The sequence below is a fragment of the Patagioenas fasciata genome, chromosome 5, assembly GCF_037038585.1.
Source record: "Patagioenas fasciata isolate bPatFas1 chromosome 5, bPatFas1.hap1, whole genome shotgun sequence".
NCBI lineage: Eukaryota > Metazoa > Chordata > Aves > Columbiformes > Columbidae > Patagioenas > Patagioenas fasciata.
The window spans coordinates 61,423,940-61,434,715 of record NC_092524.1 but is presented as its reverse complement, the minus strand read 5'-3'; positions in this window follow the sequence as shown (position 1 = coordinate 61,434,715).

Genomic DNA, 10,776 nt, shown 5'->3' with positions numbered 1-10,776 from the left:
GGCTTGGCTTTAGTTTATCAGGAACTCTGAGACATGCTGGGCTGTGCCAATTAAGATCCAGCCATTATTCTTAATGGCACCTGGCAATGAAATACCAGGATATGCTGCCTGCATTCCTATGTATGCACAGGAGCAAGAGCGTTTTCATTTGCAAAATCTACTGTGCACATCCCAGGGCATCAACAAAAGAAATTTATGCACCAAAAAGCCTGCCCTTAGCCTGGAAAGCCACAGCTACATTTGGTTGCTCTCTCTACACAAGCTTATATTTCAGCTGAGAGAGATGCACTGTGATTTAGTGAACTGCCTGGTCTCTGTCAAAACCGATATCTCTTTATGTTTTAAGTTCAGGAGGGTATTCCATCATCACAGTTTGTCGGTGCTTTGTATTGTGCTGTGCTACAAGCCAGCCTACATGAAACGCTCTCTTCTTGCACCTCCTGCCTCTCACACTTCCCAGCACTGATTAGTGAAGTCTGACACAAAGTCCTGGATCCAGCATGTTTGGGAGACTTAGAACCCAGCTCAGCTCCATATTTTGCAACGAATGTGTTATGTCTCAAATAGCTCAAAACAGAACCACAGATCCTCTTAACCCTTAAGGTTTGGCATGTTTCAAATCCAGGTTTTAACCAGTGTGCCAAGACTGTGAATAAGATGAATCATGTGAGGCAGAATCTGAAAACCTAAGTGAGTGGTGTTAAGATTGTTAGGAGTCCTTCAGATAATTTAAGAGTCAGAGACCTTCTGTGTTCATCATATTGGATAAATCCTGACAAAAAGCTGCCAGTTGAACATACTGGACTGTTGTGGTAAAGATATTTTGTAACTGAGCATCTTCTTTCATTAGCTCCAGTAGTGAACTTTTTGTGTCATTCCACATAAAGGAGATGAATATAGCTACCAAATATTAACCTGGCCTCAGACAGTATTCTGAAAGCTTCCAAGACCGCTGCTATAGAACAATAGTATATTTTGAACATACAGAATACAGCAGTAACAAATCAACCATCTCTGGCATGGTCTGTTTCTTGGAATTTGTTTTAATTGTTCTAAATGCATTATCACAGGTTGACAGTAATAAAGTCTCTTTGTATAGACGGGATGGGTTACAGTCCCATCTCCTTTAAATGTTTATGCCTTGGCTAATTCTAAGGGCAAAGAAATCAGTTAGTTGACCCGAGTAGTCCCTTCCAGTTCCATGTTCTTTATTAGGAAGTTCTCACTAGTCGGTGTGTCATTTCTTTTAGGTGTGCTCTTTGCCCTGGGTTGATATTTCTTTTTTTTCATAATATCTCAATGTGTGGGATTAAGGTGCTTGCACTTGCTTCTTCTGCAGCTGACTTGAAGCCTTCAACTTCTGCAGGCTTCTGATCAATGACCATTTAGCTTGGTATTTCTAAGAAGACAGAACTGGCTGATGTATAAAAACCCACAAGAGAGTGCACAAAATAGCTCATTGCACATATATGTACCTACTGGGTTGTAAATTCAGCTCTGTCTCCACATGCAAGTGCAAGGATTTGCAGGCACAAGGAATGCAGGAGCCTTTGGGGTACTGCTGTCCTATTTTCATCTCCTGTTGCTACCAGTCTGGCCACGACTTGAACTTAGGAATGAGCAATGAAGTTTATGAGTAGTGAAGCTTCCCCTCTCCTATATTAAAATTGCTTCTGCCTTATCTTGTCAAAGTTGTATAATTTGTATCACCAGCCAACCCACAAACAGACCTTCCAAACTATGAGCTCAGCTCACAAATCACACTCATTAAAACTTCATATTTTTGCAGAGTACAAATAAGGAACCTTCTAAGTTCATTTATGCCTGTGTATGAAACCTTTACAATTCAGTCATAGTTCCAAATGCTATCTCAGACAGATTTACAGAAGTTGGTACTTCTGCAATGATAAATGAATCACTGAGGATAACATCTTTCTTAAGTTTATACATCTTGGCCCTAAAATAGCAGTGCTATGTGTAAAATAAAGGTCTCAGAGAGCGATAGAAGTTTTTTCACTGGGTTCTGCATGATCCAAGAGGATAAGGGTGATTGTAACACCAATAATGTACTTCAGCAATGGTAGAATAAAGATGAGTGTTAATCTTTAGAAGAGCACATGGCTTGCACCTCCCCTCATCAAAAACATTAAAAATTCAATCTTTTATTAAATAGGTTTCTGCAGGAGAAAATGCTGTCCTGCTAATTAGGAATGAAATATTAGTGCAAAACAAGAAAGCTTAGTATAAGTTAACATTTGCAAATTCTCACTTGCCTAGTAGGAAAGGTTAGTTAGATGTAAGTCTAAAGACTGATTAAGTGTGTAATTGTGGTGTTATTATATTAATGGATTTGTTTGTTGCTGTATTGTCAACAAAAGATTGGGCAAATCCCTACATGAAAGGTAGAGGTGAAACAGTCGGCTGGAGAAGGTTTTTGGGTAGCAAATCTATGTATTATCATCACTTTTTTTTGTGGAGCAATTATTGCTGTGCTGGGTGCTTTTCTCTCAGTTCTCACAGGTGGTAAAACCACAGAGCTTGCTGAGCAAACAGCTGGTGTTGCTGCTTGGACTGACTTAGTTTAAGAAGGCTGCTTTTTGCAGCAGAGCTTGGTTCACCAGCTAAACCACTGATGAGGGCAGCGAGGAGCATCTTTTCACACAGACAGGCATCTTCATCTAAAGAAACAGCCTTGGGCTATGTAAGTTTTTTCTTACTACTTCAAGCCTGAAAGCTCTCACAAGCATGGGCCACTTGTGCTGGACTTGATTGAACTGTGTGGCTGGGCACATTTCGAAGGCAAACTGCCTGGGAGCCAGACATCTCTGCTGTGCTATGGGCTTGCCATTACGCTGCAAGCAGTCCTGCTTCTGCAGGTTGCTGGGCTCAAACCTTAGCCTCCTAAAACAGGGCATGTAAATGAGGTGGGTGGCTAGAGGGTCCTTGCAATGAATTGCCTCTGCCGTATCAGCATGTGGCCAATAACTCAGTCATGTCTGTGCAACAGTACGCACCAGGCCAGGAGGAGGAAAAAATGCAGTTTGCATTCTGATGCAAATGACGTGCTCAGACTGCGTCTGCGGGGTGATGAACATATCTTGCAAAAATTGATGCCTTGTGCCTGTTTCATACTGATATGATCCACTTAGATTCCTCAGAGGTTTGTGGATTTTTTTTTTTTTGAGGGCTTTATTTTTTTTTTTTTTTTCCCCACTTCTTGCTGCACCCATTGGTTTTAAATCTTCAGCTTTTAGGATGTATGGCTTACAGAATGCTTCCTACAGAATTCTCATTAAGCACAGCTGGGCAGAGTACTGGATATTTCAGTCTACAATCGCATAGAATGTTACCAATAGTTTTGGGGTGGGGGTTGTTCAGTTATCACTATGGTTGCCCAAAAGAACTGAAGCAAGATTTAAGCTCTTTGGCTGTGTAAACTCTCATAGCTTTCTTGAAATCAATACAATGCCAAATTTTGCAAGGTCTGATTTTGATCCTCCATGCTTACTGACTAGACATCAAAACAATCTCCCACATGAGAGTGTCTAGAACTGCTCAGGGATATTTGATAGAAAGTGTCATGTCAGTGAAATGGAGTTTTCATATAGAAACACTTTAGTACTTAATTCTGAGAAAATAATAATAATAAAAAATTGGACGTATATTATTTTTTCCATTGAGACATATTTTAGAACATTTTGGGGTTTCATAATAAAATTCATTTCAATTTCAAAGTGTTTTCTTTTTTATTTTGCAAAAAAATATCTCAGTCTATATAATATTTTTTTAAAGATGAGGGACTTAAGCACTTTGAAATGAAGCAAATATCAAGATTACAGCGGAACCCTTCCAGAATTCTAGCTCAATGCATGCTGAAGACCTCATCTATGTATCATGACATGAAAGAAAAACAGACCTATATAGAGAACACAAACATTGAAATGATCATGAAGCTAATTATGTTACCTCAGTGGGATGTAAATGTGCTTAGTTTTGAGTACGCTGTCTAGAGGTTTGCTGAGTAGGCAAACTGAGTAACTTGATGGATATGTGCAAGCTCCAAATAAAGTAACAACAACAACATACTGAAGGAAGGAGTAAAGGCATCACTGGGACCCACTGAATCCTCTGTGATGTCACTGAAGCAGTAGTCCCAGTTACAGTATATTTTATTTTTCCATGCCAATGACAATAATAGCTTGAGTGACTCACAGTTTATTGCACACTGTATCAACCAAAAATTATATTTATCACAAAATTATCCATCCTGAGCTTAATTTCCAGTCTGTTTCCAGTTCACTTCCATGTTCTTATGATGAGGTTCTTGTCAGTCCAAGTTGGAACGCAATTTGGGCTTGGTTTTGGTAGGTTTTGCTGGTTTTAATTTAAAATCTCGTATCAGTTTTGCCCCATGTAGGAATACCTGATGTGCAGAGACTTAGAGGTGAATTCTGGCTGCCAAACTTATTGAAGGAGAACAAGGAGATTGCAAAGGTTGACTCTGTCACCAGGGCAAGCCAATTCCAGACCTCTGGGGAAACCGTGAAGATGGTGCCAAGTGCAACATGGCTTTTAGTCATCATAATTGTATTTATAAAGCCACCAGGCCACCTGCTCAAGTGCTTGAGTTGCTACTCAGCCGATTACATATATAGAAGCTAGGTCATAAAATATGTATTAGAAGAACCAGACAAAATGTTAACTCATGGCATGGCGAGGAAGCAAGCCCCACCCTTGATCAAATACAAGCAAACAGAAAACCTAAAGATTGCCCCAAATCTGGCAGCATCACTGTCATAAGACAGGGGATGTCAAATCAAAGGGTGTGTTGGAGCTGCAGCTGAGCAGGACTCAGCTCTCAGGTGGCCTCTGCTGGGAGCTGACAGCCCCCAGTGCTCCAGGGCTTTCCTCAGACGACAGCCTTGACCGTCAATGGTCTGCACTGCATCTGGTGACTTGCTGTGAAAGGATTTCTGACACCCCCTCACCCTCACTACAAATAGACTTGAGGATATATGTATGCTACTCTGCTGCAAAATTATAACATCTGATCTTTCTCCCCAGTCACCATAGTTACCTTTTCATCTGAATGAAGGATTTTGTGCTGCGCAGGTGTTTTTTTTGTGTTTGTGTTTGTTTGTTTTTCAAAGGAAACTCAATCAAGACTAAGCACTGATTCAGTTCTCAACTCAACCTCATCTTTCTTGTGGCTCATTAAGAGCCTGTGAAATCTTCTCAGGCTTTTCTTTCTCTGTGTGTTTAGTACTAAACTGAAAGCTTTAACAGTTATTCATATATGAAGTCTTGATGCATTTTGGTTGCTTTCCACTAGGTGCCTTAAGTGCAGGAACAGTTCTTCAGCAAGCAACACCCTGTCGTTTCCTAAGCAGCTGCACAACTGGTTTACCAGAAAATGGAATCTTAATATTTTCAGATTTACTGTAAGTTGAGAATTGACAAAATCCGTTCGCAGACACAGCATTGGCTGTGAGCTTTATTTATTACAAGCACTGGCCAGTATAGGAAATCTGAAAAGGAAGAAGGGAAAACGGAAAGGGAAAGGGAAAGGGAAAGGAAAAGGAAAAGGAAAAGGAAAATAAGGAAGAGGAAGCAAAAAAAAGAAAAATAAAAAATAAAAATGAAAATAAAAATGAAACTGAAAATGAAACAGAAAATGAAACAAAGAAAAAGAAAAAGAAAAAGGAGAAAATGAAATGAAGAAAAAAGAAAAGGAGAAGGAAAAGGAGAAAAGGAAAAGGAAAAGGAAAAGGAAAAGGAAAAGGAAAAGGAAAAGGAAAAGGAAAAGGAAAAGGAAAAGGAAAAGGAAAAGCCCCACATGTAATTGGTTAGGTACTTTGGGTTTCTTACTTTCTGGGAGTGCTAATTCTGGAAAAAAAAAAGAAAAGAGTTATTGGAAGAGGAGATCTCTGCTTTGCTTTTGTGACAGGTGGGGACATGAAGAAGGAAAAGGAATATGAAAAATTAAATATAATTAGGAATGTTCTTTATTCATGGCAATAAGCAGGAATCTTCCTGACCAAAAATAAACCGTTAACATTCCTCTAAAGAAAAGGAACTTGAAGAAGTAGTTCATCATAGTCAAAAATGAAATACAACTTATAAAAATAACTCTTACGTATGTGAAAGAGGATTGTGCTTGGAAATAATGTGACTCAGTAGGTCGGTCTCTGATATTGTCCTATGCCCTTTGCTTTGGAAAACCAAGCAAGGGCTACCTGGAAATTTCTGTTGCATCAGGAACTCTTCAGGTGGCAGAAAGATTAAATCAGACCCATTATCCCGACACATGCCACCTTCTGGGTAGAGGAAGTGAGGGTATGCCAAAGCACCAAATTTTGGCTGGCAAAGTATGATCTGAAATCCAGCTGAGTCTGGCATCACTTACAGTACCCCTGAGGTTTCTCTAATTCATGTTGCCAACTCCCCCAACTACTTGTCACCTTTGTTTCAGTCCTTTCGGTGTTATGCCAGTAAACTAGCCCTAGAAAGAGGCATGTTCTCTCAGGGGAGAAAAATTTACATTTTCTATAAGAGAAAATAAAAGCAAAGCAGTTAGTTTTTCTACTCAGATAGAAGCATTTTGTTACACGGTAGCACCACAACAAGCTCAACCCAGGGGACCACGAGATCACAAGCCACCAGTGCAGCAGCAGCAAAGCATCTCCCCACCTGAGATGAGCCCTATTTACATCCTCCAGACAGCTGTTTCTGCCTTTCCAAACCAGACCACTCTCAGGGCATTCAGCTCCAAAACCGAATATTTCAGCAGGCCACTTAGAAAACAAATGGTGACATTTTGAGCTGGTTCAGAGTACCTCTGGGTGAGGCTTGAACACACTAAGTATCTTTGTTAAGAATTGTTTGTTCCTAAGTTTACCTGCAGGAGACAGAGGAAGAAAGGTGTTGGACATCCCTATCCCTGCTCATGACCAGCCATCTCATCTCCAGACAGGACTCAAAGCTGAGTGTGAAGACAGCTGGAAGTCTCTTGGAGGAATGTAATTTCTTTGTTTTCTCAGCTTACTTCAAAACAAGCATGACTTTTCCTGTACTTCGTTTTGTTGGGTTTTTGTTTCTGGTTTTGTTTGGTTCTTTGGTTGGGGTTTTTTTCTGGGCTAAGGAGGTGGTTGTCAGCAGAAACTTCAGACTTCTAGTTTTTCTTACTCACAAGAAATCTTAAAGAATACAATGCCCTCTTATTTCATCTTCACTCTCATACACCCCTGTTCAGATAGTTATGCTTACAGGCTATGTTGGGTGGAGGACCTGAAACCACATTACATTGCTCTGTAACAAAACTGTTCCCAGTATTTTGCAACACTTAAGCCAACTTGATGTGTCCTAATTTCGCTAATATTCCTTTTTCAGTTAGATGGCAACTCCAGATGTCATCAACAGAGCCTGAGAGTGAAATCTCTCCCCAGTTCCACCATCCATTGTTTTAAAGACAATCACTGTTGCTATTCAAAGTCATTCACTAGCCTGGAGAAGGTTCATTTTTAGGCTGCTGAAAGAGTTTTCTACATACCAGTATAACGAACTTTCTCCTGAACCTTGTTTGATAGTCCTGTTCCTGCTATACAGGGTGTTTCAGGAAGATGGACCCAGTTTCAGGTTGGATTGGATTTCAAATTGGGTCCATCTTTCTGAAACAACCCTTATATCTATGATACCCCTTTTGAGATCCATCACAAGTTTATTGTTAAAATGTACTCTTTAAAAATCTGCTTGCCTCCTTTTTCTAAAGACAATATCCTGAAGCAGGATAAGATTTTCCAGTAGAAATTATCTTATGTTGAATATGGAGCTTCCGTGCAAGCTTTTACTCAACACCTGAAAGCATTTGGTATAAATTTCTACCAGCTCTGAGCTGATCCATTTCTGTCAAGGAAACCAAGAGTGCACACCTAGATCATGCGTGTGATCATTCTGCCAGACACCTGTGATTTATGGTTGCAGGAAAGGCCAGCCCCTCTCCCTGTACCTAAGTAATATACTCACAGGTCAAAAGTTAGATACCTAACCCTTACACTCAAAATCCTGGAGAATACAAAGAAAGAGATGGCACTTCTGTCATATACCATCTTGCTTTTAATAAACTCAATTTTAGCACAATAGATAGCATCATTGTAGAAGGTGGAATTGAAATGTTCAGTTTGCCTACGTTTCTGTTAATAACTAGATCAAAGCAAAACAAAAGAGATAAATTAACCTTATTTCACTAGAACATGATATGAATAATGTGTGGGTTCACACTTTTACCATTTTATTTACATGGTTATCTCATACACTTCATTCTACAAAGCTGTTCTTATTTTTTACCATGATGTTGATAACTCCTTTTTTTAATATTAAGGGCTCTTCTCTGGCAAGTTACTTTCCTTAAGTTGCCTGCAGAACCATAAATGTACTGGGTTGATGGAATAAGATATTTGGCCCCTCAAAAATGAGGACTGATCTAGATCTTGCCCTTGCGGAACAGAAAATCCCAAATCTGTAGGCATTCCTCTGAGTATCTTCCTCTACCATAAATTAAGAGCCACTAGAAGGATATTCATGTATTATATATGCACATCTGTTCACTCATCCACTTTATTATGCACAATACAAATAACTGAAAAAAAATCCAATTTCTGTTACTCAAGTAGATTTTCTTTTTCTTGACCCTCTATCAAACTGTAGATGGACTATATTGTGGCATTTTCACTTCCATTATGCTAAGTGACGTATAGAATCATGTTGAATATAGAGTTGAATTCAAACCAAAGGTTTCCATTTGATTTTATCATCAAAATTCCAACAGTGAAATAGTGGAGCTCTTTGCCCACAGAGGCTGGGCCACCTCAGTCCATGGAGGTTTTCAAGACCCATTTGGACAAAGGCCTGAGCAACCTGGGCTGATCTCAGAGCTCCCAGACTCTGCTGGGAGCAGTAGGTGGGACTAGAGTCCTTCAAACCTGGATTATTCTACAATCCTATAATATCAGTTAGCCGAAAAGTGTTTCAAAGAAGGTACGGAGACTGATACACAAAGGAGGCAGAGCTGGAAAACAAACTGTGTAAAAGACTCTTTAAACACTAGTTTAAACAGGAAGTGATTCAATACATCATGACAACCAGGTGGCTCTAATACCCAGGGGTGCCATTTATTGCTTACAGTTGGCTAGAAAGTTGTTTGCAGAAATGTTTTTGCAAATAAGAAGAAAAAATCTAAAAAAAAAAAAATGAAAAATATGATTATATAAATACTTGGCATTGGAAACACAAATCTTAGCAACAGAGGAACATAAACTTCTAAACTAGAAATGATGATCACTCCAGGATTATTCAGATCATTTCCATGGTTATTAAACCTGCCTCTTTATTCTTTGAGATAATTCCATAAAACTATCAGGGTGGTTATACATACACGAAACTGCATCTGCCATTACCCTAAGCAACTCAATTGTTTGTTTTTCAACTACAAAAGTGGTAAAGAAACTGTACAAGTATTCCTTAATGTAATTTACTATCCTATCACCATCTGCTACATTTGGCACTGAATGTGTAGCTGAAATCCCTTTTATAAGTGTGCCCTGAACCAGGAAGCTGATTCAGACCAGAACCAATTAGTGTTCCCAGCCTTTCTCAAAGCACAGAGAAACAGCAGTGCACACAATAATTGTACTTGCATTTTACAAGTGTTTGTGTTTTGTGAACATGAATGTGTTGAGGAATCTGTTTTAGCATACAGCAGCTCTGTCCAATGCTACACATCACTGATACCAGAAATGAGAGGCAGGAATGGAGACACGTGGGGACCGCACAGCTTCTCACTCATGACCTGTGGCTGGGGATGGAGCAGTAGCTCCGCAGCAATATGAATCCCTGTGTCGTGCACATATGTTGCACATTGCTGCAACTGAATGTGAGCCAGACCTCAGGTGAACACTAAAGAGTTCATTTAGGATTCAAGGCTGGATCTCCAGCTGTTGCAAATCAGTGCAGCTCTCCTGTTTCCTACAGCTCTGCAGCATCCACCTCAGCAATTCCCTCTTGGGGTCTTGCCCATTTCTGCTCAGCAGCCATGCCCAACTAATGACATCTAGGATTTTACAAAAATCTGTGAAACATGCTTTTGGCATGAGAAAGAAATGCAAAGGGGCAGCAATGGACTCACTCCAGCTCCAGTAGTCTTCTGAGTGGTTTCTGAAGGGAGCCCCAAGCTTTGGTGTGAACATTTGACAGAGAATAATATCTCCTGCCTCCTTGGAGGGGTATTGGGAAACGTCTTCTGTGGCTGTGGGGTGAAGGCAGATTTGCACAACATTCATGACGTGATTCTGAGAAATATTTTACTGTAGAAAACTGTAAGTCATCTTCTAAACAGACTCCTTTGGATGAGACCCGTGACTGACTGAGCATGTACAGGAGGTCACTGGTAACACAGAGATTAAGAAAATCATTGGCACTATTTTTTTTTTTTTTTACATCTACTTTGATAGATGTATAGGTTTTGGTTGTTGGTGGTGGTTTGGTTTGGTTTGGTTTGGTTTTGTTGGTTCTTGTTTATGTTTTTTTTTTTCAGTTCTGCCATACAATGAGTTACCACCAGTGAAAAACCTTTGGTGTTCTGCCAATTTATTAATTAAACTTGGGAATGACATCATCTTATGAGAGGTGAATATTTGGCATTGGGAAGAGAAGGAAGGGATATTATTGTGGGAAAATAATATCCCAGAGGGATATTATTGTTGGAAAGAAAAGATAAAAGAA